Genomic DNA, 18,431 nt, shown 5'->3' with positions numbered 1-18,431 from the left:
AACGTTGAACTTGCGTCAAGGCCCACAAAGCGAACATTTGGTATGTTGGGATGTTATTTAGATTTTTGAGCTTTGGAATTGCAGGATGGATTTCAAAATCCAGGGAAGAGGTGGTCTCAAGGTTCATTCCCAAAGGCCTAGGAATCCCTTGACCAGTTTTGGTGGGATACACGGTAAAGCTTGAGGGAGCCGTCTCGGCTTAGGGCCTACTGATCCAGGTTTGGATTGCAGTAAAGCCTGAGATACAAGGAGATGAAAATTTCCTCAAGGATAGTGATGGATTATGGATGGAATTCCAAGTTCTATTTAGTTGTGATCATAGCACCAATTTTGGTGTTGTTAGTTCCAGTCTTCGCAGCATGTCACCAGGGATCAACATGTGCTCTTACTATGTCTAGTTTTCAGAGATGTTGTGCACATGATCTTCAGTGCAAATCATATCGTAAGTATTTCCATCAGACAAAACTTAGAAAAATATTTCCAATGGTATATCACACTCCCATAACCAGTTTCTGGATCAGAAGATATGATCAAAATGAATGAGTGATTCTTGGTTATGCATGTTTTGAGGTCAGTTGCTGGACACAATGACAAGTTTAGTACAAGATCAGTTTCTGAAATAATGGTAAGGAATTTTTCAAAAGTGAAAGATATTTTTGTCCATAAAATACCAAATAACATAAACCTCCTTGATTTTATGCACAGGTGCTACTATGTCGAAGATATGCAGTGATATTTGGAGCTACATTAAAACAAAACAAATTTTTCATATTTTTTACTGTTTTAGTCATTTTAGTGCGGTGCCATTTCACAACAGATGAAAAGTAATTTTGAAAAACCCAAGGAGGTTTTTGTTAACCATGAGTCATATAACAAAAACCGCTTTCAGTTTATTCACAGGTGTCGTAAATTTGAATATGTGATTAGATCTTTACAGCTCATTTTGACAGATTTAAGTTTTTAATGATTTTCTGTTTTAGAGATAATTTTGTGGCACAGATTCTGAGCAACTGGAAATGAATTTGCATAATTTGAGAGAGGTTTTTCTCCAACATGAACTTATCTAAAAAAACATCTTTCTGTTTTGTAACAGGTGTTATGGTTTAGGATATACGAGTTCATCTTAAACACCTATTTTCAGAAATTTGGTCCAAGTTTAATGTAACTGATTCTATTTTGAAGAAGATGGTTGAGCTCAATTCCCTTAGTACAGGGATGAGAAAATGTATATATTTTATGAATTTCATAGTGTAGAGGTTTGATTTTGGTAGGAGAGAGGTTTTCTTGTCTTTGTGTAAATTTTTTCCTGAATATCATTTTAATAAAGCAGTCTTTTGCCCTTTGGATTTAGGATTCATCACGATGTTGATGTTTAGTATGTTTTTCCTGTAATTCATTTACACATTTTTTTTTTTTAATTTTAATTTTTTTTTCTTGCCTTGTTACAACATTATCTAAGTGATATTTTAGGAATTCATCCGTAATGATGCTCCTTTCATGATGATTTCGCTGTTAGTTGTAATGGTTGTCTTAGCAGAATTCATCCTTAGCTAGATGCTCTGTTGAGCAACCTCGTGATTCTCTTTCATATAAAGTTGTTGTTGCAGATTCATCCTTTTTCTGATGCCTGCAGGGCAGAGGGCTTACTCCCTCATACTTCTCACATTTACAATCTTCACTTGGCTGAACATGGCACTTAATTTTCCCCAGGTTTGTTGGCAAAACCTGACATCGATTCCATAGTCCAAATCATCCTTTCTCTTGTTGTTTTGACCCAAAACAAATCCAATCAAATCCTCTAAGCTACTATACCTAGCCTAAAATCCATATTCAATTCAGTCATCTCAACTGAGATTGATAAGGAGAGAGCCCTGTCCCGACCTGGTAGGGCTAGCTGCCAGGTTAAGTATGGTTTGATGTTACCCTAGACCTGCCTTCCTTCAACCTAAGGTAGATTTAGGCACTAACAGGTGTGATCACGGTTTGATGGGGGTGGAGGTGGTTTAACCTCTAGATTCCCTTGGTTGTTCTATGAGATCCCACATTCATGCTTGGAATATGGCACGACGGTCATTGACTAAAAAAGAGATTTGGTCTAGCCATGTCCATGGTCGGGTGGTACTTGAAAGTCTCTAACCTCGTCGAATTTGATTATGATTAATAAAATCTAAGTTATAATAATTTTACACTGATTTGTATGTGGATTTAATGGTTGTCATATCTTTGATATTTATATGGTTCTATGCTAGCTATAAGCATGGTGGAATGACTAGTTTTTGTCATGGTTATTTCATATATTTATGTGTAACTATTAAATGTATGGATCCAAGACCTAATTGATAATGTGGTAGTTTAATGGAGGAGGTGATCCTTTTGGTTACGTTTCATAAGTTATTTCAATCATTTATGCTATGTCTTGTATCCTAGACCTGAAGGTTGCATTGATGCCAAGTGTTTGATAGAATGTCAATCCCGGTTGGGGATGCTCGGGCCTAGTCCTAAGGGTGATTTTTTATTGGTTAACATTGTTATCATGTTTTTAATGAATTCTGAAAGTTACAACAAGTTTTGGGCAAAGGACAGGATTCTACGCTAGAAAAGTCACTTAAATCTCAGGGTCACTGGCACATAACTAGCAATTTTGGTCCACAGTCGCTAGCAGGAAGGCCCGTCAGAGCGACTTTGGGGTTTATGGTTTCTCCCTTTCCCATAGCATGAGAGAGACTATGGCCTAAGAGTTGCAGACTAGCAATGGGAACCAGGGATAGGCTGTCTGAGTGGCTTACTTGTCTCCTGAGGGTTTTGTTGATGATGTTGGATGATTGTATGTGATGTTCCATTGATTACACTTCCTTAAGGTGACATAGGAGTTTGAATCTGATTTTAGTAGCATCTCTCATCATGTTTACCTCGGTTGGCATAGTTACTTTGGGTATACTTGGGAGGGGGAGTTACAATTGGTATTAGAGCATGGTTTCACTCTCCTTGGGTGAATGTGTTGGTCATGCATGCATGTGAGTTTCATGTGCATCTCTTACACTTACATTCCATGTGCTTGTTGCATTGCATAATGTTGATGACGGTTGTAGTAGGGTTGTCATGAGGAACTTGATGATTTATTTTATGGAATGCATCGTCATGAGTAATGCAACATTTGGTTTCATTCTTGATTACATCCTTGTACATTGGGTTTTATTCTTGGTTATTTGATTACATGCATCAGTCTTGTAGGTTGATTACAAGAATTGATCGCTTATGCTCGACTACATGTGGTGATGTGTATGTGTAGTTGATTAAACATTGCTTATGCAGATTGCTAGTTGCATGAGACAATGTGTATAATGGAGTAATGGTTGTGGTCATGAATGTATGGTCTTGGTTATGGTTATGCATGAATAGTAGGCCAAACATGCCTTGTGAAGTCATGGTATGCAATTTAGGTCATCGAGGTGATATTGGTATGTTATGATGCTAAAGTGTTTGTTGAGGTAGAGTAGGAGATGCAGATCATAATAACGAGGTTGCATCATTGGACTTTGGGGTAACAACATATCGTCATATAGTTATTGTATGTTTGGCATATAGGTATGTAAGTCAAGGATTGTCATCTGCATTAGGTTTATATACATTAGGTTTATGTACATGTATTTTGATGTTATGGTTACATTCATGATAAATGTTAGTTGATTACTGTAGTTATATGCACATGTGTCAGATAATCAACAATGATAGTAACTTGTAGTTGTATGCATTGCTATTTTTGTTTTATATTAGATAACCTGATGATTATGTTATATGTTGTTGATGAGTATGTTATAGGTTAAATTGTTGTTATATGATAGTTAGCTTGACGATTAGGTTATATGTTGTTGATGAGAATGAATGTTAGCTTGATGATTAGGGTTATAACATTTATACCTTGATGTTATATGTATCATGCTAAATTGGATTGGCCTATGAAGATGGCTATGTTTACGATATTCATGCATGAGCCGACCTATTTGTGATATGGTTTTGTACTAATCTAGATTGATTTTGCATATGTGTGAACGATAATTTTGTATGAGTTATGATGTAAAGATGTTAGCTAGTGACTATTATGGATATCATGATCTTATTTATGTTTGAGTTGATATGTTGTGAAGTTATATCATGCTAACTAGATTGATTGTGCAGACAAAATAGCCTCCCATGATACACAGTAAGGTACAATTTTACTTATGTTGTGTATTTGTTGCTTGAATCTTTGATTATGTCGTCTAGTTCATTTATTTAACATGGTATGTTGCAAGTTGGTCGAATGTTTGATGAATTTCATAATATGAGTATGTGTTCAAATGATCTTGTTTTAAGATGATTTTGCTAATACTTATGAGTTGAGATAGTTGACATGTAATTGAGTATGATAGGTGAGAGTTTTAGCATTATGTATTATGATTGATGACTATGAGTTGACTATGGATTATGACATGATTGTTAGTCTTGGTAAAGGTTGATTTCAAATTGATAGTTATGATTGTCTTGTTATGTGGAACATCTGGTTGACATATGTGAGCAGTAGCAGGAAGCATGTTTGGTATTAGCATGACAAGGTAATAGTTTATGTGCTTATATAACTAACAATTGGGTGATGTGACAACACATAGTAAGCCTCAATTGCAGCAAGGAAAAAGGTAAAAGAAAGGAATTGGGAAAGAATATATTTGGTAGGTTTGGAAACCCTAATTCCAAAAAAATGAGTAGTTTGCATACAGGGAGTCTTCTTCACCTTGATTTTGTTGACACTATGTGGATATGTGCTAGATTCATGAACATGTACTTGATAGGTATATTAGCTAGTCTCTAGTTACAGGTGGATCTGTCAAGATAACTCGAGTTCCTTGAGAGATGGTGTGGATGTGTTCAATTGTAAGGCAACAAGATTGACACGAAAAGATAAAGTAATTGATGTACTGTTATGTTTATTTATCCACTAACATTATGTGTTTATGGCAGTATAATGCAAGGAGTTGCATGGCAAAAGAGATTTCCATGAATCATGAAGAAGGCTCAGGTTGAGATTTCATGTCGAAGCACTGGGAACCATGGGGATTGAGTAATTGTGTCTATTATTAGTATTGTGCTTTTGGTACTTTGTGATTGTTGCACTTGATTTGCAATTTTTCTTTTGTCTGGTGCATAGTTATGCGACTTTGTTGTGTTGCGGTATTGTTGTTATGGGTTTTCGTGACCTTCTTCTTGTTTGTTTCTTGGGTTTCTTTTTATGTTTTGAGTCTTGGAAATTGGTTGGGAAAGAGGAAAGTTAATGGAGCTTGTTGAGATCTATGTGGTACCCAATGGATAATGTGAGACTCAGATGAAGCTTCATGCATGAGTAGGTGTAACGGAAGATAAGACTATGACAGTCGGTTGGATTGGTTGGTCCATTGTGGTAAATGGATAGTGGCAGTACAGACATAAGAAAGCTAACCATAAAAGGTAAAGAAAATAGATATGAGGTGTTGGATACCTTGGTTATGTTGGGAATGATTGTTCTTAATGTTGTGCATGAATAAGGAAGTTCTCTTAGCATAGACCTTATGTTATCTGGTAATTATGTTATGATCATGATTATGCTGATGTTTATATATGTATGCATCTATGTCGTTGTCTGACAAGATGATGATTGTTTTATGCTCATGATTATATATGTATATATGTATGTATGTTGTCACTGTCCATGGTTGTCAGGGATCGTTCTTGTGGAGGAATGATTTCTTATGCAGGTGAATGGCATGAAGAGATTCCTCATTCATGAGGAATCAAGTGGGAAGAGTAGTCACGACAAACATACAAGGTCAGTATCATGTGGATATGAATTGATACTATATACTTGTATTATGCACATGTTTATGACAAGTAATATGGAAGGATACATCAACGAAATGAAAGCAGTGTGGTCTGCGACATGTTGGGACATAAGACAATGGGAGCAAGGTTTCTTAGTAGAGACAATATTCTTTTGGATGTGAGGTACTATTGTTGTGCATATGTTGTACATGTTTCATCTATGATGTTGTGTGCATGCATTGTTGTGTATACATAGCGTGTGTACATGTCATTTATGCAATGTTATGTATAGGATGTTACAGATAGTGTTGTGTGAATATTGCATATGTAGTGTTGGGTATAGATAGTGCTATGTACATGATGGATATGCGGTGTTGTGTGAATATGGTGTTGTGAACATGTTGGATATATAGTGTTGTGTACAGATGACATTATGTACATGTTACACAGTAATTTGTCACTGCCTTCACTCCAATCCTTCTACTGTTTCATGTGTCCAAGTCAAACATGCTCATATTGAACAAATGCTCTCTTGTGCTGCCAAATGACCCACTTTTCCTAAGTTATCTGCCTCATCGCGATTGTGGACTTAATAGACGCGCTGAAGGGCGTTCATAAACAGTCCATCTACGTTGCCAGCACGAAAGTACATCTGATTCCAGCGATGGTCCAATTTCATGCTCCAGCGAGAGGTTACTTATTATTTTTAGCGACGATCTGACTAGCTACATTGCTCACTAGCAATGTCAGTGCTAAAGCTCAGTTATGCACCCACAATGATCCAGATTGGGCGAATTTTTTCCAACAGTCGGCCTTCTGGATGACTCCAGACCTAGTTGTTGGCATAGTTTGTGTCGCCTTTCCTCCTCTGGTGTGGTTGTTCCATCATTTGTGCTACCTTCCTTGGGGATACGCTCACTCTTCCACCTTTCATGGAGACTCCTTCTCCTATTTAAACTCTCACCATTGCTATGCACTGCTAGTTTTGGATAGTTGGCTAGTTGGTAAATTCTTGGATTGAGTAGTGTTGTTAGTGTAGCTGGTGTGAGTGTGACAAGTGTGGGATTGTTGATAGTTTGTGGAAGGTTGTGAAGTGCCCTTAACTTTGTGTAAAACTTATGAGTGATAGAGAACCTTGCATGTTGGGAGATCCATATTCAAAGAGTGAATTCTTGAGGAACATGCTGGCTGGATCCCTTTGAGAAGGCTTGCGGCGTCAAGACTTTGGTTGTAAGCTTGCTCTTATTTCATTATTAATACAATCAATGATTTTTTCTTATGTCTTGTATGTAATTTACTTGATAGCTCATGACTTCTTGACTTTGTGAGTAAATAGATCATTGTTGTTTTCCGGTTACGTGCTTTGTTTTATTTCCTTTGCATTGTTTCAGGTTGATCACTCATTAGGAGAAGGAAACGGAAGCTGGAGCAACTCAACGAAACTCCATTGACCACCGGTTGAGGTAGGCCTCCAACTATGACTGTTTAAGGAAAGCTATTGTTGATCTGTCCTTGTTTGTGACTAGACCCACTCTAGGGCTAGAGGGGTTGCCTCTGTCTGCAGAGGGAACACTTTCCTGCATCACAAATTGGTGACTCCGCTGGGGAGTTTGGCCTATGTTCTTCCCTTGTTTGCTCTTGTTTTGATTTTTGATTTGGTCTCTTTTGAAGTTTGGGGATTAGTTATCAGTCTTTTGAGTTTCCTGGCTTGATTTGGGAAGTACCTCTATTTGATTGAAGGATTGACTATATTTGATTTGGGAGTTTTTGTTCGCCTGTCATTGTTTTGAACATCATCGCGGATTTAAATTTAACAGTCGCGCTGTCATCACGCTCACCCTTTTGTAATATCCTGTGCATCGCGTAATTACGTCTCACAGTCGCGACGGTTCTGAAAATCCGACCATCGCGGAAAAGTCATGTACTTTCACATTGACATCGCTCTGTTGCTGCAGCTAGTTCTTCATCAGCACTAGTTGCTTGTGTATTACCCGCGTTGATTGCTGTAGAATTGATTTTCTCAATTCTACCTCCTGAGTCCATCAGTCCTACTGGTCCCTTGCTTTTCTCGCTTGCTTAGTAGCTTGTTTTTCACTGTTTATGGTTAAGGCACTCTTTTGTCAGCTTTGTTGAATGAATCTTGCTTTTTTTCCTGTGTGACCTAGTTCATTATTTCAAGTTTCTTGAATCAGTTGGCTTGGTTGCTGGTTTGTTCAAGGTTCATTTGCAATGTTCTGTTTGTTTGATTGAGCCTTCCCCATTGCTCATTTTTGGTTGATTGTTTAGTGACTGTTATTGGACCAATCTTTGGTATTGATTCGATTTATTTTCACTACCGAACATAGATCACAATTGTTTGGATCAACCGATTTTTTTCCACACTTGCTTGTTGCTTATTTGTTTCTTCTAGATTTAAAGACATCAAATCAAAAGGATTACATTCATTTAGTATACAAAAGTGAAAGTGAATTTGCATTTCAAGTTTGCATATTGGAAAGCGAATGATTAAATCTCTCATTAGTAGTATCCGTGCACTTTAGGAATTGGTGTCTATATGCATTGAGTGACTGTTTTTGTTTATCTTGGTTTTCTTGGTTTGGGAATGATCTCTCTACTCTCTCGTAGGTAGGTGTTCATTGAAGAAAAAGGATATTTCATTCATTCTAGCTGCATCCTAGGATTTGTTGTATACATACGGTAAGGCCTGAAAACTGAAACATAATTTAATATCAACTCTAAAATGAACTGAATAAACCTAACAACGCATTGGAACATAACACACACTATTTAGAGGTCTAGGCTAGAGACGTGCTCCAGCGTCGTTAAACCTAGTCACTTTTGTTTTCACTGAAGGTTGGGTGATCCCTCCTTCTATGGCTCAATATTGGTCTAGTATGGAATTGTGCTCCCATGTACCATCGAGTATATGTTGGGAGACCCCACTAGGTTATCATCCTTTATCCTTAGGAAGCCGTGTCTGCCGCCTTGCAAACCGTAACGCACCGAACACAGAATTCGAGAAGATTGACTACCGTACGAAAAGTCCTTGGTTTTCATATGACTGCCAAGGTGTATATGCAGTTTTACGGGTTGTTTGGTAAACCTTTTGCCTAGTTCTCCAGAGTAGTCACTTTCGTTCCTTTTCAGACTCCCTAAAAGAAAAGGTCCATCTGAGCACTTGTCACTTCAAGCTCATTAAATATTCGAAGGCGACTAGAGTCATATTTTCATCCTTTTCTCGACTCTTTAAAGATGAAAAGGTCAAGTTCTGTTCCTGTGTCTTAAAATTTATTCGGCCACGTTCACATTTACCCTGTTAGATCTTGTTTGCGTTAGCTTGAGTAGGGTTCTTTCTCGTTAGTTTTCCTAGGATTTTTGAATCGAATCATCCTGGTGGAATCACCGATCCCGTCTCCCATTCCAAGTGACCAAGGGTCTCCCTCTTCTGTTGCTCCTGAGATACCGGTTGTTAGTGATACTCTCCCTGTTATTCCGAGTATCCAACCAATCTAGTCCTCAATGTAGAACCTTGAGCTCTCACACCACCTGTAACATTTCCCCCATCACAACTAATTTTTTTTTTTACTTATGCACATAACCATTTACCATGTAAACATTTTCTATCAATATACATAACCATTTGTAAGTTTTGAACCCACTCTTACATTTTTCATATTTAATATTTTATGACATTATATGCGATGTTCATGGTTAATGTCTTTTACACTATTCTATGCATAGTTGATAGTTAAATGTTTTGATACGATTATATACATAGTCTAATGTTTAACGTTGGAGGAAAATAAATTGACAGGGGATTAATTGTACCCAAAATCTCCCGAAACATCTAATTATGCATGCACACCTACCATCATGAGCTTTCTTAACCGAGGGATTAGCGACCGATCAATGGCGAATGCAACTCTCAGGATTAGTATGTGATCAACGTTGCAGCGGATTTTGGAATGCATTGATGATGGGGAGAAATTCTAAATTCTCAGTGGGTAGGGAGAAATTGCCTCTACCTCCCATGCCATTTGGAAACTCATTCGATGCCTTCGCGAAGCACTCTACCTCCCTTTGCTACATAGTCCAGGTTTCAAGCTTTCCTGTTGTTCGAGCTTCTAGTGACCCTTCTCCGCCTTGGGGTTTTTCTAGGTAACCAACCATCCATAGGGGTTTGTTCCTTCATGTCACTTGCCATGGTAAGTTGGAAATGGAAAGGGTTATTAATTGTTTTGAATTTATTTCCTGTTTGCCCATATGTTTTCTTAGCCTAATAGAGTTTTATGCTCCACGTTGTTGTGAAAGTGTTTTCCCCTTCTTTCAGTGCGAAAGGAGTATGCACCGAGCTTATTCAAACCTTTGGCACTCCCCATAGGTAATTAATGGTTTTCTTATATAATTTGAAGGGTTTACTCAATTTATTCTTTTGCATAGTTCAATCCACACCATCCTGTCTTTGGGGTTTTAGGACATTGGGCGAGGGCTGGCGGGTTTGCACACATATGAATTTATTCAGTTGTGCTTCAGTACTCCAGGTGCGGTCTTAATCATTTCTTCAGCATAATTACATGTTCGTCATTGAGGGATTTCGTTATCAGGCTTTCCAAACCGATATCGAAATCTATAGATGTCGTTCTATTTTTTTTTTTTAAATCTAAAACATTAAGCTTAAGAGTTGAAACTCCTCCTCTTTGAACTATATTTCATGATGTTTGTTTTGGAAGTTTTGTATCTACATTCGTACTGTATAAAAGATCTGGGTCGTATTTTGGTTCACTATACTTCAGTTAATTTTTTAGGTATTCAGTATATTCATATATATTCTCGTGTTAAATTAAGTGAGATGTTTCTCCTTTTTGCTTTCCCATAGTATGGTTTGTTTTTTAGAGAATTATATACATCTGCATTAAGTTATGTACTATGCTTCCTTATTTCAATTGTGTACTGAGATTTCTCTAATTATTTCTGAAAAAAAAAGGCAAAAATGCTTGACAGACATTCCTAGCTTACCTAAGGTGAGTTAGAGATTTTTGGTTATCAAGTTAGTTTGCATTGTACTCAGTTTACCTACAATTGAACAATTTTAGAACGAAGCTTGATTTTTATGCACCAGCGTTTTTATGTTAATTGATTGCAAAGTTTTTCCTACAATTTGGAGCACATAGCCCAACCCAGTCCTCGAATTCTTTGAGTTACCCAAGATTTTTCGAGACTGTTTCTCTGTAGGGTTCTCTCCTTGACACAAAGAAACCAACCTGCAACATAATCTAGTCTTCTATTTATCGTTCTACCCACAACTCGACTAGTGATATTTTGTGATTCCCTGGTGCTCGACTGTAACTTTTCCTCATAATTTTGGGACTAAATTCCCTTTAGTAATTCTCAAAGTCCTAACATGACCAAATCTTAGGTTAACAACCTACTTAAGTTAGGTGTTGTTACAAACAGTTTAGTTCACTAGTATGAAATATATATCCAGTAATAATTCTTGTTGATATCTATTAGAAAACACAAGTACCAAATATCTTTTCATAAATATAGGTATAATACCAACAATAATTTTTATCAGTGTCTTTAATAAACACAATTAACAAATTAACAACAATATTCTTTCGTTCCTTTCAAAATCATTGTGAGCATTTCTAAATAAAATAAATACTCTAATAACTATTAACACAGATATGCTTTTATACCAGACTCTACTTACTACAACATACACATTATTCTTCCATTGTTAATGATTCCATTTTCCATTCACTTTTCCAACAACTATAAAAACAAACATTAGTTGGAATCACCAACCATAAAATCATGCGGAGTCGAATGCTCCTCCCAACCTATGAAAACTAGCTAGTCTATTGGTGCCCGCCCCAACCCCCCCCCCCCCCGAGCTAATTTGATATCAGGAAAAAGATACGATAGAACACCTGGTCCCAACTAGATTTAGTCATAGGTCCTTTAGGAAGTCCCACTAGCCAACCAGCTTAAGGAATTAAAATTTTATTCCATGTCTACCCATAAAAAACATTATCATTCCATTATCTTTAGTTCTTCTCTCTCCTCAGGTACCAAATACCCTCTTAGTTTCCCTATTTTCCTTTTTCTCAGAGACCACGAGCACGTGACTATTTTTTCAAAAGTGTTTCCAAATATGAAATCTTTTCTTTTCATTCTCTCCCCACGACTCTTGGGTACTTTTTCTTATGAAAGTTATTTATTTATTGATTTAACACAACTGCCTATAATATTACATCACATCTTAATATTGATTTAACTTTAGTAAAGTAAATAAAATTAAGTAATTTGAGAAAATTATTCTATATCAGAAAAATGTTACATTATCCATAATGATTTGAACTTATTCAACACTCTTTAAAATAAATAAAAATTATGTAATGTAACATAAAATTATATAATATAACAATTAATGTTGAAGAACTTTTCCAAAAATTGATTCTTATATTTTTGTTAAAATAGTTTTAAATATACCCGGATGCAGGTGAATCCCGAGCTCATTAATGGCGTTAATTAAGTGTGACGACGCTCAGCCCTGCTAGCTGCTGGACAACACTGTAATCCAAGCCTAGACTTGGCACTTGATGGCTCACCTAAGGCGAGAGCAGGTCCGCCTGCAGAACGACTTAAATGTTCACTTCAGCCGAGACAAGGCTGCTGCTAGTTTAAACATGGAAAATTCGGCCTTCAAACCCACTGTTTGCACCCCGTCCTCTAGCCTCTTCCCACTCCATGCAGGAATCCCTTGCTGCAGAACGGTTACAGCCAATTGCTGTTGGCTCCCGCTGTTCTTGATTTTGGAATTGGGTTTGCTTTCTCCCATTCCCAGCCTTGCTCTCTGAACCCTGTCCTGGATCTCGCTGAGCATTCTCGACTTCCCATCAAAGAGCCCCATTCTACTGAGCTTCCCCTTCGCTGCTCAGCCATGGTACGTCATTGCATGAGAAGCCGCCATGGAGGGAGCCGTGGTGGTCGCGCGCATTCTCAAGCTGCTTAGTCCGTCGATCAGCCACAGCCCCCTGCCTCTCCGACCTCATCTCAAGCTAATTCTCCTCCCCCCAGCCCGTCCAGCAGACCCTTCCCGCACAATGCTTTCCAGTCGACTCATTTTAGATTTCACAGTAGCCTGAATAGGCCCATCATCACAGCTCAAATCACCATCATTTTCTCTGAAGAAGAAGCTCAACCTCATGTTCCTGCACGTACCTCGATAGAGCATTCTCAGGGTGTTCGTAGAGTTATGGGCAGCCATGACTCTGATCAGAACCCGGTAGATGAAGGCAAGGCGAATAGGCGTGACACTCCAGGCGACACTTAGCCACTAGGTGGCAGCTCTCATTGTGCCACTGTTTTGAAGGCCATTGCGGGCAGCTCAAGCGGAACCCGTCCTGTGTTGGATCCTCTAGGTGGCAGCGTGGTTGGTGACATGGCGAGGGATGGCGAAATTTGGTATGGCAATGCTTTCCCCGTCGTGGAGGAGCCACCAGACCAAGATGTCCCCATGTGACGCCACTTGGACACCCTCTTGTCTACTTAGAGCTCTATTACTGCTCACTGGTTAGATTCAGCTGTTCATGGCTCTGTGGTTTTGTTCTTGTTTTTGTGGCTTGGTAGTCTGTGGTTCTATCACTGATATGTACAGCTTTTTTGTCTCTCAGTGTTTGTCTCGACTGCTTCAAAAGGGGTTATCTCATATCCTCATTTTGGTCTTGTCGTTGTATTCCCGCTCCTATGTATGGTTTTTTTTTTTGTGTTCACTGTAACTGGTTTTCCCAATTATGGGACAGTTTTGATGACCCGAAAGCACTCAAATGCTCTAGACTGAAGCCTCTACCTCTTTGTAATTATATTTTTCTTTCCTTTTAATAGAATTAGTCTTTACAGTGAAAAAAAAAATAGTTTTAAATATTAAATTTAATAATTTTAATAACCAATAACACATATTTAAATACAATTTTTTTTTTCCTTTTTTTCTTTTTAATATTCCATATAATTATAAGATTACATACTTATTATATGGAAAATCATGAAAACTAAGTTTATATGCCTTATTTTACTGAAAATCATGATTTCTCATGATTTGTTTTTATTCTTTCCATTATTAATTATTTAATTTCTTAATATTATAATTTCAAAAAAATTATTTATTTTCTAAAATTATATATATATATATATATATATATATATATATATATATATATATATATATATATATATATAACAAACATTCTTCATTGAAATACATCTAAAATACAAATTTTAAATTACATATTAATATATATTATATTTGATTGATATTAAACTAGCATTTGCACCTTATGTTGCAAAGCAAACGCCGTAAGGCATAGAGTGAGGAAGAATAGCATAAAGTGGAGAAGAATAGAGACATGTATAGAGTGGGGAAGAATAGCATAGAGTGGGGAAGAATAGGGACATGTGAATGGACATTGTTGAAAGCAAGGGTGGATGATAATGAGTTACAATTGCAATAGTTAGTTATGTGTATTTTGAAAATGAATATTTTGTAAATAATAATAGTTTGTGGAAGAATTTATAAAAAGTATGCCATCAACTACACAATTGATATCTACAGAAATAGAAGGCTAGAAAACAAGAATTTTAATTTATAAGATCCAATTTACATGATTGGTCAACATGTAGAAACCCCTTGTGTCATCTCTCTATCCAAGTGGGGAATAATAATATGACAATGGAATCACTATTGTGAACACGCAGAGACATAATACTATGGCATGCTTATAGATCGTTGTTGGCTGAATGACTTGCAATTGGCTTTCAAGCTACTGGTTCACCATAAGTTGGATCTACAAAATATTAGTTGGATCTGAAGAACAAATAAAGCTAGGATAAAAGGTCCAAATTTCTGAAATTATTAGTTTCTTCCTTCCCCACCTTTCCATTGTTGTTATTATTATTATAATACTAATAAAATATTATTATTATTACCAGATAGCTCCCTGGATGTCAACAAACAATTAATATTTATTTTATTAGAACAAATCAAGGTACGGATAGAAAGCTAGAATTTATGAAATTATTAGTTTCTTCCTTCCCCTCTTTTTCACTCTTAGCATTATGGCACTTCCTTTCACATCCTACAGTGGATTGAACTTGCAAGAAAATTCGAGGTGAACCTTATATCTCTGCCTCTTCTGTTCATTTTTGTACAAAAGGAGGTATATACATCTTCAGTACATATTTCTAGCCGTTATCAACACCTAATACATGCTTTTGTATACAGGGAATTAAATTTTCATCATGTTTGAACTCAACTATTTGCCTTCCAAGGCTGGCTAAAATGGTTGTTGGGCTGAGGGCCTCCACTGCAAATATTTTTATTGACAATGGCCCTTACAGAGAGTTTATTTTCAAGCATTTTCAAGTGGCTTTTGTGGATGAAGAAAGTGCAGCAGTAGTTCTAATAAGTTGATCAGTCTATAAAAGAAATTCCCATCTGAAGCCCTGAGTAGGCTATGAGTGAGACTTTTTGCCTCTTCATAAGAGTTCATTAGATAATGTGTTCTACAAACCCCTCTCACATACTCAACTGCATGACTGCCCTATTCAAGAAGCCAGCTATTCCAATAAGCATGTGAATGAAAATCACCTATACAATTTACCAATTACAACAACAACCAACCAACAAAAAAAAAAAAATTACTTAGCAGACTAAGGCAACAAACTAGTCAAGTAATAATCCTCAAAAGGGCCAATATACTGGGACTCTCCATTCAACTAGGTATTACCACCTATATTTTATCTTGATTTAAGTATATTTCTAGTAACAATTCACCAAACTATAATCAGCCTATGTGATGAAACAATATCACCAAAAGTTCAAACTATGCATGTTGCCAATAAAACTGTTGGCTAAACCTATAAACAATCTTAATCATCCACTTCTACCTACCTTCTTAGTATTAGGCTTTTACCAACATGTGTGTGATTAAGTTGTTTCTCATCTTTTATCAGCTACCAGGTTTGACAGAAAAGAAGTGCAAATTTCCTGCCTCCACTATTTAACAAATCTGCTAATTTCTGAATCATTCAAAACTTGAACAGGGCCAATATATTGAAATAACACCATGAGAGCCTCAGAATTTATGCCTCCATTTATAAGCTATCTTAACTAAGCCATTTCTTTTGGTAATCCAAATAAAAAAAAACCATTCCATTTCTTGCCTTTAAAACAGATATTTTCATCCAACAACTTCTAGTGGCATGCAGAGAAAGATTCATTGAATTTTACCATTCACGCCAGTCTTGGTATGCAGAGGCAGATTCATTGAAATTAGATATTTCTTTTAGCAAAATATAGGAGTGTGATGAATATGTTGGCAACGATTAAATGACCCCTGGTCCACTGCAATGAGGAGAACATGATTCAATAACTATTCGAAGGCTCTGCATGTACAAATGTAGTACACTGTTTTCTTCTGCCCAAGCTACATTTATGGTTGTGATCATCACAGTCTTGTTAGGCATTGAATTTTTTTCTCGACCACTCCCTAAATCAAAGGCAGTTACAGATGAATTCAACTCTGAACTCTGCAAGAGATTGGCTCTTAATTAAACCGTAATAGCCATGGAAATTTATTTATAAAAAGTATGCCATCAACCAGACAGTGAATCTGACCTATTCATGCCTCTTTGTTCTCTGAGTTATTGAAGAGAAAAAGTTTTGTTAATGTCGATTGTTTTATCTAAGAAGATGCCTACTTATTCCTTGTGCTTGTAATAAGGCCAAGAAGCCTATGTCACATAAAGCACTGCTATATACTATCATGCTCTGTGAATTTGGCCGACCAGTATAGGTCATTGGGGCTGTGATTTCTTGATCTCCGGGCTATAAAAGAAGAAAGGTGGTGGACTTCTCATTCCACATATTTGTAAGGAAGCGGAGAATCTTTTAAAGGACAGTTCTAAGGCCCTTCATAGTTTAAGGAAGTCGAGATTCTGTTTGCATATATTTGCAAGCCTTGAAAAGACAATCAGTGGGCATCCTATGTCATCTATATTAGTAAAATCAAGGAACCCTATTTGTGTATTGAAGAAGAGGCCAAGTCCTTATCACTGTTACAAGCGCATATATATATATCTATATATATATATATATATATATATATATATATATATATATATCTATATATATATATATATATATATATATACAAGTGTTAAAAGCTTGTTCCATTCAAGCCAACTTGCAAATCAATAAGGAATATATATTCATGTCTTCGAAACCTTCATAAGAGGTGCCCTGAAGCCAATAAAAATAGAGGATGCAGTTATGAGAAGGGATGGTCCCTTTAGACATCAGTCTGAAAATGATTTTTGAAGAATAGTAAAAGCCCTCCATAATGTCATTATCTAGCAGTTGATGTGATTTTGTTGAGAAGGTTTAGTGGCAGCCCTCCATGTGATCCTATTTTTGTCTAGCAGCTGAAGCAAAGGAAGTTCATCCAAGAAAAGTATGCAGCTCCTTTGTGTTGGCACCATTGGATAAGGGTGACAGTACCCTTGGAAGTCTGGAAGATAGAAGAAGTGCGAGGCACTTTGGAGCAGACCCCTGTAGCAGCGTGTATGAACATAAAATCAGAGGTATGGTATCTCTCAAGGTGCCTCATGAAGAACACATTGGAAGAAGGATGTGCATGGTTGATCCTATGTCTTGGCGAGCACAATGAGCAGAGGGCACTGTGAGGACACTGATTTTGGCATCTTGATTAGGTCATTGGGCACTTTGATGCGTTGAGCCAGGATCTTATGAATATGGATGCCTGGATGTGAAGGACCCCTCCTCATCATGGATTGGGTAATTTAATGCATATTACCCATTTAATGCAGTGATTTATTTTTTTTTAGGTACTTTTGATATGCTATTTGCGGAGGTAATATTTCAATGTTCTTACAATAGGAAAGTCCTCCTTCAGCAGCTAAACCACATGTCATGATAAGAAGTCAATGAAGAGTTTTTTTTTAAGAATTTGTTGATCTGAGTCCAATCTTCTCAGTGGATAAAGCAGTCAACAGTATGTTTGAAGATCTGATCCCTTTGGCACCTCTGCATCAGAATTCTGAAGCTAGCAGTCCTTCCATCCAGTCACCTGTGCTCACATAAATTCAAGTCTTATAAACAAAGATGTCCAACAAGAAAATTTGTTGAGGATCAAATAAGTGACTCTAGGGATACATATATTTATTTGGATTTGATCAATGAATTAAAGAGAGTCCTATGGAGCAATGAAGAACCAAGTTGTTGGCCTAGTTCTCTGAACCACATTAAGAAGGAGCCAAGTGTTCCTATTGTTCTGAGCACAAGAAACAATAAAGGTCTGCTATGCAATGGAGCTATCTCTCTTTTACATTCTGGGCATAAGTATGCTTTTGGATAAGTCTTTTGAAAATAACTTTATTCTCCTAGGAGGCCAAGAAAAGTGCAAGAACACAAGAATATGCCAAAGGTCATTTCATGAAGCCAATCTTGGAGAAAGGATTACTCTATTCTCGATCTTGTGGTATGGAGGCAGAAATGTTATGGTGGACTGCTTAATATTAAA

This window comes from Pinus tabuliformis, chromosome 9 (genome assembly GCF_031772625.1).
Source record: "Pinus tabuliformis cultivar Carrire ecotype Pingquan chromosome 9, CPIR1, whole genome shotgun sequence".
Lineage (NCBI taxonomy): Eukaryota > Viridiplantae > Streptophyta > Pinopsida > Pinales > Pinaceae > Pinus > Pinus tabuliformis.
The sequence above is the reverse complement of the archived record's forward strand: the minus strand, read 5'-3'. Positions refer to the sequence as shown.